The sequence below is a fragment of the Solanum tuberosum genome, unplaced genomic scaffold, assembly GCF_000226075.1.
Source record: "Solanum tuberosum cultivar DM 1-3 516 R44 unplaced genomic scaffold, SolTub_3.0 scf00173, whole genome shotgun sequence".
Taxonomy (NCBI): Eukaryota; Viridiplantae; Streptophyta; class Magnoliopsida; order Solanales; family Solanaceae; genus Solanum; species Solanum tuberosum.
In genome coordinates this window covers 504652-510887 of record NW_006239104.1, presented here as the reverse complement: position 1 = coordinate 510887, position 6236 = coordinate 504652, and the positions used below count along the sequence as shown (strand labels likewise).

At 30.1% G+C, this 6236-nt stretch overlaps 1 long non-coding RNA gene across 1 annotated transcript; it reads left to right on the top strand.

Annotated features, from left to right (window-relative positions):
- Positions 1 to 4559: 4559 nt before the first annotated feature.
- Positions 4560 to 6230, top strand: LOC102604090 (uncharacterized). Its single transcript, XR_001474314.1, has 3 exons — positions 4560 to 4807; positions 4960 to 5038; positions 5143 to 6230. It is a non-coding gene; the product is annotated as an uncharacterized lncRNA (long non-coding RNA).
- Positions 6231 to 6236: the final 6 nt, after the last annotated feature.

The window sequence follows — 6236 nt, the reverse complement described above, 5'->3', positions numbered from 1 at the left end:
TTGTTTTTAAAAAATATTTTCAATTTAAAAAATTATTTTCTACTCTAGTAAAAATAAAAGATATTTCTCAAAAATATTTATTCATTCATAAATCAAACACTAAAAATCTTTTTCGGAAAATATTTTCTACTCACCAACCAAACATGAGAAAATAAGTCAAAAATCAACTTGTTTTCCAGGAAAACATTTTCCTTCATACTAAACACACCCTCAATTTAGCTATTTTTTAATTTTATTTTATCTTCTTCTTCTCCATTTTTCAAGCTACCACCTCCCACTATTTTTTGAAGCTTAAACTCCTTCAATGGAGGTCGAATTTTTTATTCAAATCTATTTTCAAGTCATTATTTTTCTTCTTCATTGTATTACTTTTCTAAATCTACAATCACCCCTCTCCACCTTTTTTACCGGAAAAATGGATACTAACACTCATATTTCATATTTATTCTCTTTCTTTCTTCCTCACCCTCTGTTTTCCCCACAAAACAACACTAAAAAAATAAAAAATCCGAAACAATTTAAAAAGTTGATAAAAAAAAAAAAAATTGGGTGTAGTAGAGAAGACAACTACCTTCTGGGAGGGAGGAGGTTTAAATTGATTTTTTTAGAATAATATTTTTATTTTATTTACTAAATAAATTTTAAAATAATTTTTAACTTAAAATTACACATGTAATCATTTAATTGGTTGTTTGTCACGTCATCAACGAGTGTATTACATTCTCCTTCAGTTTTTTGCTTATTGTCAAATAAATGTCAAAATGACATAGCGGAACCATATATAAGGTGTCCAAAATAAATATCACCCAATTAAGATGTCTAAATGAAATTTAGTGCCAACTTTAAAGAATCGCCGATGAATTTGCTCTTAAAGAAAACTTGCTTATGTCACATGGTTTAGTAAGAGATGGATGCATGGAGACGATGTCCGAAGAATATACGAAGACTCAAGATATTAATCCTTTTAGGAATGTAGCCTTCGAAAAAGGTATAGAGGAAAGCGTTTATGCCCTTGATGACATGGAAGAAATGACAAAAGACAAGGTGGCAAGGGTACATTTGCCGAGACAAACTTGTATAGATTTGAGCGGTCAAATATATATGCAGACTCTTAAATTTGTACCTAAATTTCATTTTGTCACTCCAACTCAAGCTTGTTCCACTCCAATTTTTATGTTCTATTTAGGCACTTTTTTCCAAAGAATCAACAAAGTGGGATGTGTGTTGACATGACACAAAAGCCAATTAAAAACACATACACAACTCCTCTAACTTGCCCCCATTTTTCATTTTGACATGCTAACTTAGCCTTGTTCCATTTAAATCCTTCACCTCTATTTTATATAGTACTATTTAAATAGAAAATACTAAATTTATGATTTCTTCATTTTTTTTATTTATGTTCTTAATTTCCACTTTTTCATTTTAAAAATCAACGTCATATCTTTTTTTTAAAAAATAAAATAAAATAATGGAGGAACATCAAATTTTTTTTAAAATATTTTTTATAGAGTTTTTGTACATTATTGTGTGAAAAAATAATCGACAAAAGTGTGTTGGTTTTCTTTTTAAAATAATTAATTAAATTAAATAACACCACATATTTTTTTTTCCATATCTAGTCTATTTGGACCAACTCAAATACCATCTTTCTAATTTTTCATTCAACTAAATACAAGTAAAAAAATAACTCATGTTCATTGCTAATTAATAAGACTATAAAAAATGTTGAAACTCGATAGACTTCATTAGGCTATCATTGATTTTCTTAAGAAAGAAAATCGACGCACTTCGTCGGTTATTTTTCACGCAAAAATACAGGAAAACTCTCAAAAAGAAATTGTTACTTTTAAAAAAAAAAATCAATGATCATCCGTCAATTTTAATTTTTTACAATAACTAACGATGAACGCCGATTTTTAAAATACAAATTTGCAGTTGAAGAGCATATATAGAAATAAAGAAATCATAAAATTAATATTTTGTATTTAAATGGTACATTAAAAAAAATGGAGTTGAAAGGTTAATCTTTTATTATTTTTAAAAAAATACTTTTTTTGGTTTTTCACTCTCTTAGAGAAAGTGTGATGCACACACTCTGCCACATCACTTAGAAGTGCCTAAATAGAACATAAAAATTGGAGTTAAGAGTTAAAATGAAACAGGATTGAGTTAAAGTGCCAAAATAAAATTTAAGAATCTGCATATGTGTTTGGCCATTTGAGCATGACATAAATATTTGATGGTATATCCACATACAAAACCGTTACTTTCGTACTAGGATTATGGTGGAATTTTTTTATTGGTTACAATAACCTATTAATAGTTTACTTTATTCATTTTTTGAGACATTCTGATTTCAAATAATATAATGACAATATAACAACGACATAGTATTTTCTTGAGTTTCAAGTTTACTTCGATTTTGATTTGAATGTTTGCTTAATATATTCATACGAGTATCCGTCTCGAAGTTGAGGCTAGAGCTTCCTGACATGCTTGCAAACATACTAAATCATTCAGATCAATATTTATTACACGTTATTTTGTTCGTAAATATTCAAATAAAAAATAAATTAAGACGTGTGTTCTTGACCTCATATATCTAGGACTGAAAATTTCAGGCTAATTTTTGTATGCTTAGTGATGCGTATTCATTTGTAGGTGTTATAATATCAAGGACTAAGTTTTTCAAATTTACCAAATCGGATCACCCCCTCATGAGTGAAACTTTCAAGAAACCTGTTCATAACTTTTAACACAGGGCTCCAATTTTTAATCCATATCAATTTTAAATTATGGTAAGCAGCAGCGATACATGAAGATATTGAAGAACAAGATTATCATGCAATGAAGAAGACAGATCAAGTTTTGTCAAGAAAATCCAGCCAAAAAGGGAGATTTGCTAGGGTTTTGCCCTGATTTTCTTACCATAATTTAAGATTTATTTTTCCTTAAAGAAAAAACAAAATATTATCATAAATGTTTTTACTTTTCTTGAAAGGAAAATATAATATTATTTTATATTTGGTTTATTCTCTCCTTTTAGGACTCCTTTTCTAGTAGGAAAAGTTTTAGGACTCTATAAATATAGGTTTGTTTCTTCTAACACAAAACAATAACATCCGCAATGTAGTCGTTTAAGAGTCTTGTTTATGGGGAGATTTATTCTCTCTAAAGTTTCAATGTTTTTCTTTATATTAGTTTTGATATAATAATATTTTGATTTTTAGTATAAGTTTTTCTTATCTGATTTATCAACCATATGATTTGCAAATTGCAAGCTTCCGCATGACGCCCTAATCACCCTTCAGAACCCAACAATATTAATAAAATATCTTTCCCTTGAGGGGAAGTTTTGTGAAGGGCAGATAAAAAGATTTATGAACAAAACATTGGCAGAAGTCAGGACACACAAAATGCAAAACAACAAAAACAGTCTTTTAAATTTGAAATTATGGCCAGAATCCATCTACCGCCTAATTAATGCAACAGAATGTACCAAAAACAAAAAAAAATATTGCAATAAAATGTGCCAGAACAAAAAAAAAATTATTGCAAAACAAGGCTTGATTTTCACTTTCTCTCTATTTTAATTTTTTCCTAAATAACAGATTTAAATCTGCTCTGATTTTTTCTATATTCAATAATATTACAGCAAAAAAGGTCGTGCAAATATCTGAAAAACATTAGAGTTATAGTAAGGATTTACATGGACATGACGTCTAATTATAATTTGAAATCTTTAAATCTTTTAATAGTCAAGAAAATTCTAGATTTTGTATGTGAAAATTATCAAAACTTCTCCTACTCTTATATAATCTTACCAAATAAACAAATCATAGATTTATAAATCAATAATAGTAGAAACTAGCTATGTTTCGATAAAATCCTCCTATAGAATACGAATAATTTTTTCATATCGAGCATGAGTCTTTTTTCCTCATTCTTAAGAAACTTATGTTCCTTATGAATACACAAATCATGTATATATTTGTATAAAAGTTGAATCTCCTTAGTAAAATCTGAGACTCCACAAATACTTCTTCTCCTAAATTAGTTGAAGCTAAAACTTGTTTGGCTTCATCTTGTTCCTTCAAGAGTAAGGTTGACCCTTGGTAATTTCGAAGTGATATTCTTTACTTATTTCTAAATAGAGACGTCTATTATACGTGTCCTTTCTATTCATACAACAACCCACGCGTACCTTCCTTTTCCCAATAAAATTAATTATGGCACATTAACAAAAATAGAGACGTCTATTATACGTGTCCTTTCTATTCATACAACAACCCACGCGTACCTTCCTTTTCCCAATAAAATTAATTATGGCACATTAACAAAAATAGAGACGTCTATTATACGTGTCCTTTCTATTCATACAACAACCCACGCGTACCTTCCTTTTCCCAATAAAATTAATTATGGCACATTAACAAAAATAGACACGTCTATTATACGTGTCCTTTCTATCCATACAACAACCCACGTGTACCTTCCTTTTCCCAATTTATAATTACTTTTCTTCTTTTCTCACCTCAGTTTCTCCCTCTCTGTATCTTGTTATCTTCTTCTTTTTCTACTCTTCATTCTTCCCTTTTATTCTCTCTTTGTTTTATTCTTTTTTATTAATTCTCTACATTAATGAAATAAATATAACTCCTAAAGAAATTTATTTCACTTTAACCTAATTTTTCAACTTGGGTTTCTAAGAATTCATTCAATCATCATATATTTTGTAGATGACTTAAGGGATTCAAAGTTCAACAAATGCACATAAATTATTTTGGAGTTCACATATTGTGAGGTAAGGAATGAGAGGGCTGGAATGAAATTGCAATCGATCTTACATTTTTGCCTAATTATATTTTTGGGATTTATTTAACTCCTGATTTTCTTTCTTATTTGCCTCAATTCTGATGAATTCTTCTTTCTTCATTGCTTAATTAATACATGCAGGTATTGCTAATGGAATTTGATGGACATTTGTATCAGCTTTCGGTTCGTTTGGATACTTGGATTTTCTACATACATATTTGTATGTGTTTTGATTTTACGGGTTCTTTCCACTTTCAATTTTTTTTCGTCGAAGTTTATGCATATGTTTAATTTGATAATCCAATTTGCCCATGTATCTTCAAGCTAAGCAAGTAAAGAAGAAGGCTGGATATATGTGGAACATTTCAAATTTCGAGATTCAAATAAGTTTATCATCAACTTCGTGGTACTTAATTTACGTCTTCGTGGAAGAGAAAACTAAATCCTAATTCAGAACATTATATCTGCCTATTATAAACATGTTACTGTATCACGACACTATTAATTATTAAAATGAGAGCTTGCAAAACTGATTTAGACCAAAGAGAGCTACTTCATTTTTATTTGTTTTAGCCACCTGGTGCAAATTAGAACAATATTGAGCATTATAACATTTTTTATTTTATATTCTCCTTATTTAGAAGTGGGAGTTGTGCTAGGACGAACACAACACTAAAAATTGGTACCACTATTTAGAAGTGGGAGTTGTGCTAGGACGAACACAACACTAAAAATTGGTACCACTATTTAGAAGTGGGAGTTGTGCTAGGACGAACACAACACTAAAAATTGGTACCACTATTTAGAAGTGGGAGTTGTGCTAGGACGAACACAACACTAAAAATTGGTACCACTATTTAGAAGTGGGAGTTGTGCTAGGACGAACACAACACTAAAAATTGGTACCACTATTTAGAAGTGGGAGTTGTGCTAGGACGAACACAACACTAAAAATTGGTACCACTATTTAGAAGTGGGAGTTGTGCTAGGACGAACACAACACTAAAAATTGGTACCACTATTTAGAAGTGGGAGTTGTGCTAGGACGAACACAACACTAAAAATTGGTACCACTATTTAGAAGTGGGAGTTGTGCTAGGACGAACACAACACTAAAAATTGGTACCACTATTTAGAAGTGGGAGTTGTGCTAGGACGAACACAACACTAAAAATTGGTACCACTATTTAGAAGTGGGAGTTGTGCTAGGACGAACACAACACTAAAAATTGGTACCACTATTTAGAAGTGGGAGTTGTGCCACGAGCAAATTGTACTGTAGCCAAACACATTTCAAATTGTATTGTGAGGCCTCATAATTTTTGGCCCAATTTGATTAGGTATTACCACTTGGAGGCTCTTTTATTTCCACGTGTGAGCAATTGATATTGCTTCAGGCTGATATCAGGAAATTAGAG